Source organism: Mytilus edulis, chromosome 9 (assembly GCF_963676685.1).
Source record: "Mytilus edulis chromosome 9, xbMytEdul2.2, whole genome shotgun sequence".
In the NCBI taxonomy this organism is placed as follows: Eukaryota; Metazoa; Mollusca; class Bivalvia; order Mytilida; family Mytilidae; genus Mytilus; species Mytilus edulis.
This window is the reverse complement of record NC_092352.1, coordinates 77,323,277-77,338,834: the sequence shown is the minus strand read 5'-3', so window position 1 is coordinate 77,338,834 and position 15,558 is coordinate 77,323,277. Positions and strand designations below refer to the sequence as shown.

Here is a 15,558-nt window from a genome sequence, read left to right as displayed (position 1 = left end):
CACTCCCAAATAACTACCATTATTTTCTCGTTATGCTAAAATTTAAAACAAAATCACACTTTACCTACGGATTTTTAGTTACATTACGAAGTTTATCTCTGATTTATATACTGGTTACCAATGTAGATGATAAACTGGTGTCATTCATGCCATAAACAGAATTCACATGATATATGCGACTATTCTTGGATGAAATACATATTACTTTAATATATCTGTTTTTTAATTTTTTTATCAATTTTAAATTTCCATTGCCTTAATTTGTGTTTCATTCATCATGTGTTGTTTCCGTATGAGTTAACCACTCATCTTGAGCATATACCCATTTGTTCCGATAACACCCCATATATCAATCAAATTATAGTGGGAACTATGTGCTCAACTATCTGCATCATTAATATCTGCTCGCTTAACTCTAATATACAACATATTAAAGCCTGAATGTGTGTACAGCTAGACTTTTTGGAATCTGAGAGTTAATTTCTTTACATAAATAAGGCCGTTAGTTTTCTCGTTTAAATTGTTTTAAATTGTCTTATCGGGGCCTATTATAGCTGACTATGCGTTATGGGCTTTGCTCATTGTTGAAGGCCGTACGGTGACCTATAGTTGTTAATGTCTGTGTCATTTTGGCTTTTTGTGGATAGTTGTCTCATTGGCAATCATACCACATCTTCTTTTTTATAACTTTTGAAACACAAAAGTATATTATTGCTTTTTAACACAGAGGTCAACATTATTCAGAAGATAACCATCTTTAACACCTCCGGAATGCAGATTTTTAGACTTACTGTACTAGGCTTTTTATTTGAATGATGTCTTTTAACGCATAACCTCTATCCAGTTTCTTCACCAGTCAAAGTAGTGCCGACCGTTCAAAGATTTTATTAAGCTAGACATTGCTTTTATTGTCGAATCTACTTCTTGGCGAACTTATGAATTTTTTGTATCTGCATCTTTCCGGTGGAGGATTTTTTCAACATTCTCTATTTGGAATACGTTAACAGTTTTAACAAATAATCCGATAAGGGAACACAGCTTGCTGTGTGTGCTACAATGCTGGAAGGGATCTACATAAAGAAGAAGAATATTGCCGATAGCTATCAAATAATGCCTTGTTTTCTTTTTTCATTAGTTGATAATCGATTTCTCTATAAAAAAAATAAAAACTTGTAGTTATTTGAATGGATGTGAAACTCGAGATTTGATAGAGCAAGGAATTATAATTTCCGTAACACAGCTAATTTAATCAGACGTACTGAAAGCCAAACTATTTTCGTCGACGATAAATTTTTACCTTTACCTTTTAATGCACAATCATTCTGTAATCTTTTTGATGGAATTAATTACATTCCCATTATTATAACATGTTTAGATAAATTTATTTCTAGGTCAAGATCAAGTTGAACCAACTACAAATAAATATTTCATTAAAATTCACTATTTTATAAGGGTAAAGATATAAAAGCGTTTATATCCATTTCGTCTACCTTTGCTAAGATCAGTTGACTACAATAGTTGTACATAGAATAACTGAACATGTGGCAACGTATTAAGATAGCAAACTTTGTAATTGTCACTACATGGACAATCGTTCGTTAACGTAATGGTTGGTATTTATTACTGTTCATTATTTATAGCAATAAGATGTGATTAGATTAACTTCATCCAAAGACCAACTACATTAAAGAATACCTAATATCTAAAGTAGTCTCGTGGGATTTTGTCTATGTGTGTTACATTTTAGTGTTATGTCGTTGTTCTCCTCTTATATTTAATGCGTTTCCCTCGGTTTTAGTTTGTTATCCCGATTTTGTTTTTTGTCCATGGATTTATGAGTTTTGAACAGCGGTATACTACTGTTGCCTTTATCTATAAAAAAAACTTGTTTAATGAATATTCATGAGGGGTAAGGTATATAATAGCTGACATTAATTGTGTCTACCTTTGCTTATGCTAATTGAATACAGTAGTTGTACATGGAATGACTAAACATGTGGCAAAGTATAAAGATAGCACACTTTGTAATTGTCACTACAATGTTATTATTCCATGGTTGTTCCATATACGTATCGACTACGTCAAAGGAATTAAAGAAGAATCGTTTCTTGGTATTGGCAATGTACCTTAGTCTAAGCGACATCGCATTGGGTCTGGAATTAATTTATCATAGTATTCTAGTTTTTATGAACTCACAAGGCGTATCATCCCAATACCAGTGTTTGATAATTCAACATCTAGTTGGCGGAACAATAATGTCATCTCTTATACAGACTTTATTGATATGCATTGAACGACTGAATACTACATTTTCTACAAAGAAAGGAATATTGGTCATTGTATGCAGCAATAAAGGCGTTTTACTTTATTTCATACTAAGTCACTGTATTGCTTTGTTGAGATTTGGTATGGCAACAATCGACGGACCAGTACCATGTGATCCTAAAAACACTACTACTACATTGTTGTTATTTTCACATGACATACCTTGCTTATTTATTGTTGTTGCAATCATTTCCTGTTACGGTGTTGTAGTATATAGGATGATTCGTTCGCAAAGTTTGGTTCACGGAAGTAGAATGACAGAGAGCCAGGTCGTCAAGAAGAAGGCTAAGGATATCAGAACACGTAGTAATGCAGTTACACTGGGTTTGATAATTTCTGTATCTTTAGTGGCAGTTCTACCTCGAAGTATTCGTGTGTTCTATTATAACATGGGGAACAAATCTGCTTTAACAGGTACTCTCACAATCATCTTCAACAACATTTTTCTGTTGTTAAATCCTGTAATAGATCTAGTTATCTATGTCTTACGGATCAAGAAGTACCGTCAATATCTTCGTTGTAAATGTCTGAAGAACAATACAGTTTTGGATATGACTAATTCAACAGCCGTTCAAGTTAGATATGTTGAACGTTTCTAAATTTTTCATCAACTATTAAAGTAATGTAAGTGTTGTTTTAAGAACAGTTATATCATTAATTATATAAGGCGAAACTAGCTATACAAATATTGAGATAAATGTTATAATCTTATAATAAGGAATACATTGACTACGGATTTGTTTTATTTTGAATAAAGGAATTAGTTGTTCATAGTACGAGAACAGAAGTGAATATCATACTAAATACTTATCAAAGGCGGTGAACGTTGAAAGAGTGAGACGAGATATAACACAAAACAGGGAAAGATTGAATAACACAAATGCATTACTAATTGTACCAGTAGGTCATGTAGGTCAAATTAATACTAAAGTGCAAGAGATTTACAAGTTAAATTGTTATTCACTATTCTCACCTAAGTTGCATTTCATCTAAACATGTGTGTAGTATTTTGGTGTAGTTTTCTTTTTTTTCTTCTTTGGTTGTATTTATTTTCCTTATTTTAAAATGAGTTTTTTTCTCCTTTCTTTTTTTTGTTATATAGTTACTTAGTTTATTTTTGTTCCATATCATAGTAACATTGCATGCTATATTTATGTAATAGTTAACTGGAGTTGGTATTTCAAGGAAACGGACTAATATAAGCTAAATATAGCTTGTTTCCGAATCCTATTATTATTGTGTATTTTGTATGATGATATATTTGTGTTGATGATGAATAAATATGTTTAAACTAAAACGAATTTACTATTTGAGAGTAATCGCTAGGTATGTGTCTTAAATAACGCTGTGATTGTGGTTCTGTCATTGGCTGATCAATTTAAGTTGAATTTCCGTTGATAGCTCTTATGCAAACGGCAGTGTTGCCATACACATTGTAAGTTCTGCCATTCGTCCAAAGAAAATTTGTTATAAAATAACTTATCACATCAACCACCAGCTTCTCATATCTTCAAAAGAACTCACGTACAGACAACAACGAGCAACAACGTACAACACATGGTTAAAAAATGTAAATTGGAAAGCGACAGCAATTAACCATGATTGTTCAAATCTCATAAGCCGATTGGTTGAGAGGAATTAAGAAAAAAAATCTGAAGTAATTTCATGAATTGCAAGAGGATCCGGACCGATATATGATGCAAATCTAAAGGAATCGCATGAACGACAAGAGGATCCGGACCGAGACTTGGTGCTTCGATAGGGTAAATAAAGGCAACAGTCGTACATGTATACCGCTGTTTGAAATTCATATATCGCTTGAGAAAAAAAAGTCCAGGTTACAAAACTAAAACCAAGGGAAACACAACACAACGACACAACACTAAAAAGTAACACACACAGAAACAAAATAACCTGGTTTTGTCATCTGATTCATTACGATAGACGTCACAATCGGTACAATTACAGATCAGACGACTTTAATGGTATCTTAAGAGTGAATATCAAGAAAACATGGAGCTAATGAGTTACGACATCGACACAGTGTGTCTGACAACCAGTTCATGACCTTGCAATTTCTGTACTATATTCAATTGTTCTTTTCACATAACTCCGTCAACGCAGATTTCGTGGTAGGAGCACACTCTTGTTTTAAAGACCGTACATTGTAAAAATGCATCAGCGTAACGAATAAGCTGAGATATGTAAACACCATACGATGGAACAGAGGGTATGTTACTGCTGAAAATTAAAAAAGAAATGGTACTTGAAATAATCTGTATATGTTAAATGAGTTTTTAAAACCAGTGGGTCAAAGTTTATATTAATTGTCCTGGTGGACGTTTCGCCCCTCAGCTCAATGATATCATATGTCATGTAGTAGGCACTTTTTTGTTTTCTGTAAACTCATTGTTTATACAAGGTTATTAATGGTTCGAAACATTAAGATTGTTATACCCCCCGGACATAGATCACCAAAGTCATATATGCAACTACTTTTCAGAATGTTTGATTTTTATACTCTACAACTTCGTTTGTAGGAGTAATATCATCATTTTGTTTTCTGTTAGTCTTTGTTAATTTAGAACTTTCAAAATATTGTGCAGAATGTATCTTTGTTTCAAATAAGGAAATAGTAGACATGAGTAATGTGTTATCATGTCTAGTTCGTTCTTCAGTGTCAATATCACGTACAACTTAACTGCATATTAGATAATATCCATAACCGGAAGTTAACCAATCAATTGTTCGCGCCTTTTTTGATTACCTTCTTTAGAAACTATGTCACTTCAATTTTCCAATACATTTAATCGAAACACGAAATCAAAAAGAATGATGCTCTGAGACTACCAAGCTATATGATTAAAATCGGATGTGACGAACTATTATTTTGTGGTATAATAATTCTAGCGTACCAAATTATAAACCCTATATTCGATGATTTTGTATTCCATAATTTCAGTTTGAAGGCATTTATTTTTGTCAATATCGAGGCAAAGTTCCAAATAGAATTTTAAAGAATAGACTGTCAATTTCGGTAGTTTTTTTAACCTCAAGTTCACTGTACATTGTAAGTACGTATTGACCTTTGAATTTAGGACATCATATATGCTTCAAACAGGTAAAACAAAGCATTCTGCCCGTTAAGGTAGAGCTATTCTCATCGTTCGTCCATCCTTCATCCGTCATCGTCGATAATCACTAATTCAATAAACATTCAAACAAATCCTGACATTTCTGTACATAAATAAATTGATCCTGGTACAGATTAAACAAAATATATGTATTTGAAAAAACTGGTTAGACTTATGAGGCTGTTCAATGTAATGAACGGATTTGAAAAAAAACGAACAAAAATATTACAAATAAATAGCCAATGGAAAACAATCGATCTTATTAAATTTGAAGAAACTTTTTTAGCAGTTTTGTCACCGAGTCGTTGGTCGTCTGACGTATGATATAAAATAAAATAGTAAGTGTCTGTAATTTTCTTTATTTCTTCATATAGTAAAGGATATATTAGCGTATCTGGCTCCTTGCCTTCTTCGTTTTGAAAGCAGGCGGAAATGGTTTTGTATTCAATTCGTCTTGAATCTATGACAACCCGTCCCACTGCCAATCCGCAACACTCAAACAGTCTCACTATGTATTACAACTTGCATCACTTAATCAAACCCGCACCACTAAACAAATTATAACAAACTCAAATGTGTTTGATCATTGTCTTGTTTTCTTCATCTATTCGTAAAGTCCTTCTTTCTCTGATTCTCGGAGCACCCGTGTCACACATAGGCAGAGCTCGCACAACTCAAAAAAATAAACTAAAACGTGTACCAATCGAGAAATGTTTTAAATCTTCAGAGAGTTCTAGATTGCCTTCTCTTAGTTGTTTCCTTCGTTCTTGGAGCACCCGTAACAGACAGTGACACAGACAGAACTCGACTTGCACCTTTGGTAAAAATCAAGAATTATTACAAACTAACACCATTGAGAAATGTTTAATCATCAGTGTTCGAGGTTGTCTTCGTCTTCTCTAAGTTATTCCGTCCGTCTATGAGCGCTAGCATCTGTGTTACACCAAGATAGAAGCTATTATTTGGACATTCAAACTCCTATGAAATAAGAACTAAAAAACAAATCAAAACTTTTAGCATAATGCATCAGTGCATAAAAACAGTCTGAGAGAAAACGAACCCAAGCTGTCTATCACATTAAATATTTCATGTAGTCTTCAAACCGCGCTTAAGTGTTTTTTCTAGTTATTTCACAAATACTTATCTCCAATGCCTTTTTAGAAAGGGTAGTCCATAAAAACTAAACCTTATTAACCAAAGAAACAAGTCAAAAACAGTCGCCATATTCCTGACTTGGTACAGGCATTTTCCGAGGAAAATAAGTGTTTAAACATGGTTTTATAGCTAATGAGATCCCCAACTTGTATAACAGTTGTTAATAGAAGTTATTGACAGAATATTTTCCCCGGTGAAAGATACAGTCTACTAGGTGTGTTTTGTACATTTTTTCAATACTGGACATCTGGCGATCAAAATACGTTATATATCGCCTTATTCATATTATATTGACCGTGGATGAAGTCCTAGGGTCATTATGATATAGCAGGTCCAAATATAACGTTTAGAGTAAAATGCCTTACTTTTTATATTACATATGCAAATAGTGTATTTTGGAAATGGGTTTCAATGCCCTTAGTGTGTAGTTTCATTGCATTGTGAAAAATAATTAATATTGACCGTCAATACATATATATAGATAGAAACATAGCGTCAATGTACTTAAATCCCCTCTGAATCACGAGATCGTAAGCACCAATTAAAAAAAGAGAGCTACATCATATGTAATATTTGACTTTATTGAATGTCTAAATAATTTAAAGCCAATATTAAGTACCATTATAAGACTTAGTGTTCATATCTGTATATGATAGCAATTATTGGAATTCCAATGGGGACTAACTGTGCACCACTTATTGCGGACCTGTTTTTGTATTGTTATGAGTTACAATTTATGACTAAAATTAGCAAAGACCCATCAAAACAACATTTGATACAAAAATTTAACAATACTTTTAGATATTTGGATGATATATTGGCTCTAAATAATGACGACTTCAGTATGTATACTAAAGAAATTTATCCTGTAGAACTTACTTTAAATAAAGCTAATGAAAACAATGACCACTGCCCTTTCCTCGATCTTGATATCTATATCATAAACGGGAAGCTTAATACAAAAATATATGATAAAAGAGATGATTTTTCATTTCCTATTGTTAATTATCCATTTTTAGATGGTGACGTTCCCTTGTCACCATCTTATGGTGTTTATATATCTCAACTTGTACGATTCGCTCGTGTATGTAACAATGTATTAGATTTTAGCGAGAGAAATTTATGTATTACTGAAAAATTATTACACCAGGGTTTTCGATATCACAAACTGGTCAAAACATTTACTAAATTTTATCACCGGTATAAGGAAATAATTCGTAAATATAACTCAACATGCAGACATCTTATACGTTCAGGTATTTCACATCCAAAATTTTATGGAAATATTCTTTATAAAGCACAAAAATGTCAATATTCTCCTCAGAAACTAACAAAACCTTTAAATAGACTTATTAAAAGGGGATATAGTTACGATACTGTTGTCAGGTCATTAAAGATTGCATATTTTGGCTTTAACATTGATTCACTGATAGGGTCTTTGCATCGGAACTAAACACATTTATTTCTTAAAAAAAACAGTTGTTGGCATGACACGGGTTATGTTCTTCTCATATATTTTATGATAGTATGATACTAAACCCCTAACGGGAGGGATTGTACCTGATATTCATATGATGAAGACATAATCTTTCAATCAGTTTAATTGAGGTCTGGAGCTGGCATGTCAGTTAACTGCTAGTAGTCTGTTGTTATTTATGTATTATTGTCATTTTATTTATTTTCTTTTGTTACATCTTTTGACATCAGACTCGGACTTCTCTTTAACTGAATTTTAATGTGCGTATTGTTATTGTTTTACTTTTCTACATTGGCTAGAGGTATAGGGGGAGGGTTGAGATCTCATAAACATGTTTAACCCCGCCGCAATTTTGCGCCTGTCCCAAGTCAGGAGCCTCTGGCCTTTGTTAGTCTTGTATGATTTTAAATTTTAGTTTCTTGTGTATAATTCGGAGTTTAGTATGACGTCCATTATCACTGTACTATTATGCATATTTTAGGGGCCAGCTGAAGGACACCTACGGGTGCGGGAATTCTCGCTACATTGAAGACCCATTGGTTGCCTTCGGCTGTTGTTTGCTCTATGGTCGGGGGGTTGTCGCTTTGACATATTCACCATTTCCTTTCTCAATTTTATATTTAGATATATGAATTATGTTAATTCTTTATATTTCTTTTATTGTAAACACAAATGAAAACAATCTTCAAACTTAAAGTGTTACATTGATAATCTTTCCGAGAAAAATGCTGAGTGAATTTAAATGTATCGTATTGAATAATTCGTGCTCTTTAAACACAATTATCATAAGAATGTGATATATAGTCCGATTTCCCATTTAGAGAAAAAAAATTGCAATGTTCTGATTTACGGGGTACAGTTGTGGACTTCAAATGGCAGTGAAGAACTTTTGTCATAAAAATATTATCTCTTACTATATATATAACATAGGTTTGCTAATATACACAATGTATGACTAGAAGCGTGTAAACACAGCCATATTTACCCAAAAAATATGTATGAAGTTACCAGTCTGATATATGAGTTCACTAAAAGTTTTATAGAACTGACTGCTGGAATATCATTTTTTGCATTAATTCAAAGCTCAATTATTGTTTTCTTTACAAAAGACCTTTATCATATTAAAATGATAGCGTTTACAGCCTAAATTATCTGTTTGGTTTCCCACGGGTTAGTGTTTGCTCTTTGTTTTATGCAGCTGGGGCCTCAAATTTGCAAAGTAATTCAGCTGTTTCTGTGAATATGGAAAATTTTATACATTTTAAGGATAGAACACACTATTGATATCTTTATTAGAAAATGAAAATCACTTTCTCCTCTACTGTCAAATTAATAATGTTTTATGTATAAACTTTTTAATGACATGGCAATATATAATTCTATGTTTCCAAATCTATCTGATACTGAAAAACTAGTAGTCCTACTAAATTCTTCTAATATAAACCAAGTAAAAAACAGGTTCCTTTATAAAACAGTCTTTAGAGCTGAGGACAGGGAACTCTTGAATAGTTTTACTTGTATATATATAGATATGTGTGTGTTCAACTCAGTTATTTTATTGTTGTCGTTACTTTTGTTTATGTCACAAGTATAATGTTACTTATATGACAAAATAAAGATTTAATGACGTATTTTTATATTTCAAGCTTATTTTGTATGCCGCAGTCACAGGAAACCATATTCAGCTACTTAAGTGTTTTCGATTGGACGAAAACACCACAACAACAATATTCATCAAGAATCTATGAGTGTTAATGACTGTGAAGAGTAGATATAAGCACTGCTTTACAATTTTTAATTACAAATTATCATATGTTACGAATTTTCTTTGCATACAGGACTTAAGGTAAACTATACATATTGTAAACTGTGAATGTATGCTGAGTCATCGTGGTAAAGGCCCATCATTATGAAATATTTATATAACTTTATATTTGAGTTAATTTTGTTATGACTTTGGATATAAACCAGAAATAATGAAATTCTATTTGACTTTTTGTTATCTTTGTTTCGCCTGATATGGCATTTCTGAAAATATAGAAAATGAAGTTTCTCATAGGAACACCTTTTACGGCTAAAACTTTTTCACTATGAAGTTTCGATAATATCCTAGAATAGAAAGTTCATATGATTAAGTATTCTTTTCAAAGGTCAACATATAGGGTTATACGTCATATTTTCAACCCAGTATTTCTAAGAGTTAAACTTATACTTAAATTCTGTATTACGTCTTCCGTCACTTTTGGGTCTTCCTCAGAATTCAAAGCGACCGCTATTTATGCTAATTTATCCTGAAACAATTTCTAAATTATGAGAAAAAAATTATTGAGATCATATATTGGAACCAGTTCATAAGCCAAACAGAATACAATGTATCTATGAATAATATATATCTCTCCAAAAGAGATGTGGTATGTGAAACAGTTGTATCTGTATTGATAAGCTTATGGCCGAGAGCTGTCATTTTATTCTTTCTTTAGTTGATTATTGCTTTTTTGTCAAAATCAAACGTGTGAGAAATTCGAATTAATCGTTAAAAAAACGAGATTTGACTGATTAATGAAAAAATAGGAGAAACTTGAGGAAAAAAACCCAAGAAGGACTATGCCGAACCTTTACCATTTTTGCAGTATTTGTTCGTCAATAAGAAATTTTATGTTATTTCCGCGGCAGAAACTCCGGTACAATTTATCAGTGTCTATGATCCATGTTTCAGCAAGACATCTTATTAAATCAGAAGTACTGAAAACCAATTTATTTCGTCGACGATATTTATCCGGTTATCTCCGTTTTAGGATCTATTGTATCGATTATTTGATGTATATTCATTTAAGGCAAGAACCATATTAGACATATTTAAGACGGTTCATAATTTTAAATTGTTGTAACACACGTAAATAAACTGTTAGCAACATTATTTGGTTTACAGTGAACAATTTTTTTAAAGAATATTTAAATTCCACGTGGACAAACAACAAAAGCTATTTATGCAGCATTAATTATTGGTCTATATTGGCCGTATCAGTTGTATTTGAATCGAAACTTTTTGAAACTACAATGAAAACGAGAACTTATAGCTCAAAATTCGAAAAGGTATGCCTAATTCAGTTTAGTCAATCTAAATTCAGCAGGGGATCGAACAATCTACATGTTTTGAGTGTGTTTAAGTAGATCTATCTATGAGTTTGAATGTCCCTCTGTTATCTTTCGCGCCTATTTTGTGGTTATAACAGTTTATTTACCAATATCGAGACGATCTTAGAATGTTTGCGTTCCTATTTGCATGGTTATAACAGTTCGTTTACCTTAATGTTTCTCGTAAAATGTTAAAATCGAGGAGAAAAAAGAGCGAAACATATATCTGATAAAAAAATAGTAAACAAAGAAAAGGACAGATGTTCAGTTTCCGCTTCTTTCAAGATCTTTAGTAAAACTCATTTGGAGGTTGTTGACATTTTACACAGGAAATATGGACAATCGTTCGTTATCGTAAAGGTTGGTATTCGTTACTGTTCATTATTTATAACAATAAGATGTGATAAGATTGAGTTCATCCAAAGACCAACTAACAGTTCGTTTACCTTAATGTTTCTCATAAAATGTTAAAATCGGAAAAAAAACAAAAATAGTAAACAAAGAAAAGGACAGATGTTCGGTTTCCGCTTCTTTCAAGATCTTTTGTAAAACTCATTTGGAGGTTGTTGACATTTTACACAGGAAACATGGACAATCGTTCGTTATCGTAAACATGGTAAAGGTTGATATTCGTTACTGTTCATTATTTATAACAATAAGATGTGATAAGATTAAGTTCATCCAAAGACCAACTAACTTACCTTAATGTTCCATAAAATGTTAAAATCGGAAAAAAAAACAAAAATAGTAAACAAAGAAAAGGACAGATGTTCGGTTTTCAAGATCTTTAGTAAAACTCATTTAGAGGTTGTTGACATTTTACACAGGAAACATGGACAATCGTACGTTATCGTAATGGTTGGTATACCAATATTTCGGACTTAATTTCTATTTCAAAAAACAACGGCAGACATTATCTGTTAACAAAGCTTTGTTCATTTACGGTTAATAGGTTAAATAAAATTTTAGAGGATTGCAACACAATTTCATATAGCAGTCCTAAGTATGAAATAGTTCAAATTATTATGGAATATTGTTATTCTAAACTATTTCCTAAAATTGATCGCCCTGAAGATCATAAAAAACATTTTATTAAAGTAAAGTATGTCAATAAAGGTTTTGATTTTGTAAATATTGCCGGTATATTTAACGACCATTCTGTTAAAGAACAAATTCCTGGATATTTTGACAATACTGAGCTCCCTCTTATTTGCTATATTTACAAGAAATCTACCCGAAAATTTGTGTTTAATTATAACCAATTGTGTAAAGATGTTATAATTCCGAATACATTTATGGACCCATTTCCCATGTTATAACAGGAGATCTTAACATCGTTCAAGACCGGGAGTCAAAATCATTCCTCAGTAAAGGACTAAATATCGTCCACTGTCAATTATTAATTGGAATGAGTGTCGTAATATCATCCACGACTCTCTCCGTACTTACTGTATGAAATGGATAAAATGGGGAAAATCTGACTAAAAATCGTTGGACTCTTTTTTTTTTCTAAATTTTACATTCAGGTTCTGAAAAAAGAAATTACAAATTCACCAACATTCCAACTGACTCCATTTTCAGAAAACGACATAACATAACAAACATAAACTTTTAGCTACCGCTTTACAAGCAGAACCAAATACAATGAAAGTCCCAACTATGTACTGGCTTCCGAAGCTACACAAAACACCTTACAAATATAGATTTATTTCGTCTTCAAGCCATTGTTCCACTACTAAATTGTTTATTCTCCTTACCAGTACACTTGGTACAATCAAAAACCTGATATTGAGGCCTTCGAAAATAGTGGAATTAACTTCGTTTGGTGTGTCAAGAACTCGTTGGAAGTACTTGATAAATTGCATGCTTATATTGGTGATTTTGAATCTGTTCAAAGTTTTGATTTTTCTACCCTGTATACCACATTGCCTCACATTCTCATTCAGAAAAAAATCACACACCTAATTAAATGGGCATTTAAAAAGTCAGAATGTGAATAAATATGTTCAAACTCTTTTAGGTCATTTTTCAGTAGCAATAAACAAAAAAAACTATGTCAATTGGACATGCTTTGATACTATGTATACCCTTGAAATTTTACTAGATAGCATTTGTGTTCGCTTTTGAGTTTCCGTATATCGTCAGGTTATCGGAATTCCAATGAAGACTAACTGTGACCCACTTATTGCGGACCTGTTTTTGTATTGCTATGAGTTACAATTTATGACAAAAATCAGCAAAGACCCATCGAAACAACATCTGATAAACAAATTTAATAATACTTTTAGATATTTGGATGATATTTTGGCTCTCAATATTGACGACTTCAGTATGTTTACTAAAGAAATTTATCCTGTTGAACTTATAATGTTCTTCTCATATATGTTATGATGGAATGATACTAAAACCCTAACGGGAAGGATTGTGCCTGATATTGATGTGATGAAATCATAATCTTTCAATCAGTTTAATTGAAGTCTGGAGCTGGCATGTCAGTTAACTGCTAGTAGTCTGTTGTTATTTATGTATTATTGTCATTTTGTTTATTTTCTTTGGTTACATCTTCTGACATCAGACTCGGACTTCTCTTGAACTGAATTTTAAATGTGTGTATTGTTATGCGTTTACTTTTCTATATTGGCTAGAGGTATATTGGGAGGGTTGAGATTTCTTAAACATGTTTAACCCCGCTGCATGTTTGCGCCTGTCCCAAGTCAGGAGCCTCTGGCCTTTGTTAGTCTCGTATTATTTTAATTTTAGTTTTTTGTGTACAATTTGGAAATTAGAATGTCGTTCATTATCACTGTACTAGTATATATTTGTTTAGGGGCCAGCTGAGGGAGCCTCCGTGTGCGGGAATTTCTCGCCACATTGAAGACCTGTTGGTGACCTTCTGCTGTTGTTTTTTCTATGGTCGGGTTGTTGTATCTTTGACACATTCCCCGTTTCCATTCTCAATTTTATTACTGTTCATTATTTGTAACAATAAGATGTGATTAGATTAAGTTCATCCAAAGACCAACTAAGAATAAAGAATACATTATAACTCACGTAACTATATATATAGTCTATAAAAAACTTTTTTTAATGAATATTCATGAGGGGTAAGGTATATAATAGCTGATATTAATTACGTGTACCTTTGCTTATATTTATTAAATACAACAAGTACACACCTTTGACTGAATTAAAGTATATAACTATGCCTAAGCCTTATTTTAGTAATTGGTATTGTCATCTGATAAAGTCTTGTCGATTATAAGATACACAGTTTTCTTTGCTTTCAAATCTTTCTGTTTGAATCCGTCGACCTGGAACTTATCAATTATTGGTAATATTAATTATTTGGAAAACAAAAGGTCCTGGCTATCCAGGAATGGAGTATTTTTTAATCAACAGCATTGTCCTATCTTAGTTATCTTAGAAAGTCTTGATGATTGCTGAATAAAACTACAATAGGGAACAATTTGACAATGATTGAATTTAGTAGTGTCAGCCCTTTGATTATGACCCGTGTATGTAGCAAAATCCTAAATACACCATGCGGTGGTTCGCCTGTCAAATGCGGAACGTACAGATAAGGCAATATGTTACAGGTGAATATACTATTGGTATCGGATTCGACCCGGAACTTGGTAATTATTGGCAATATTAATTACGTGGAAAACAAAAGGGTCTGGAGTGATGTAATTTTTAATCTACACCATTGTCCTATATTAGCTATATATAGTGTTGAATGCTTTGATTTGTCGTTTTTACCCGATGACGGCTGACAAATTGGACCTCGTTATTTTAGTATTATTATAGATAGTTGTACATGAAATAACTAAACATGTGGCAAAGTATAAAGATAGCAAACTTTGTAATTGTTACTGGAATGTTATTGTTTCATGGTTGTTCCATATACGTATCGACTACTTCAAAGGAATTAAAAAAGAGCCGTTTCTTAGTATTGTCAATGTACTAGTCTCAGTGACAGCGCATTGGGTCTGGAATACATTTATCACACTATATTAGTTTTTATGAACTCTAAAGGTGTTACATTCCAATACCAGTGTTTGATGATTCAACATCTGATTGGTGGAACAATAATGTCATCTCTTGATGATCTCTCATGATATACATCGAACGACTAAATGCTACATTCACAACACAGAACGGAATTTTGGTCTTTGTATCCAGCAATAAAGGTGTTTTACTTTATTTCATGTAAGTCACTGCATTGCTTTGTTGAGATTTGGTATGGCAACTGTCGATGGACCAGTACCATGTGAACCTAAAAACATCACTACTGCACTGTTGTTATTTTCACATGACATTCCTTGTTTATGT

General features: G+C 32.4%; 1 protein-coding gene across 1 annotated transcript in view; it reads left to right on the top strand.

The window, feature by feature from the left end:
- The window catches only part of LOC139490193 (dehydrogenase/reductase SDR family member 11-like), a 66,631-nt gene that overhangs the window by 50,225 nt on the left and 848 nt on the right, over positions 1 to 15,558 (top strand). The gene's annotated exons all lie outside the window — the stretch shown is intronic.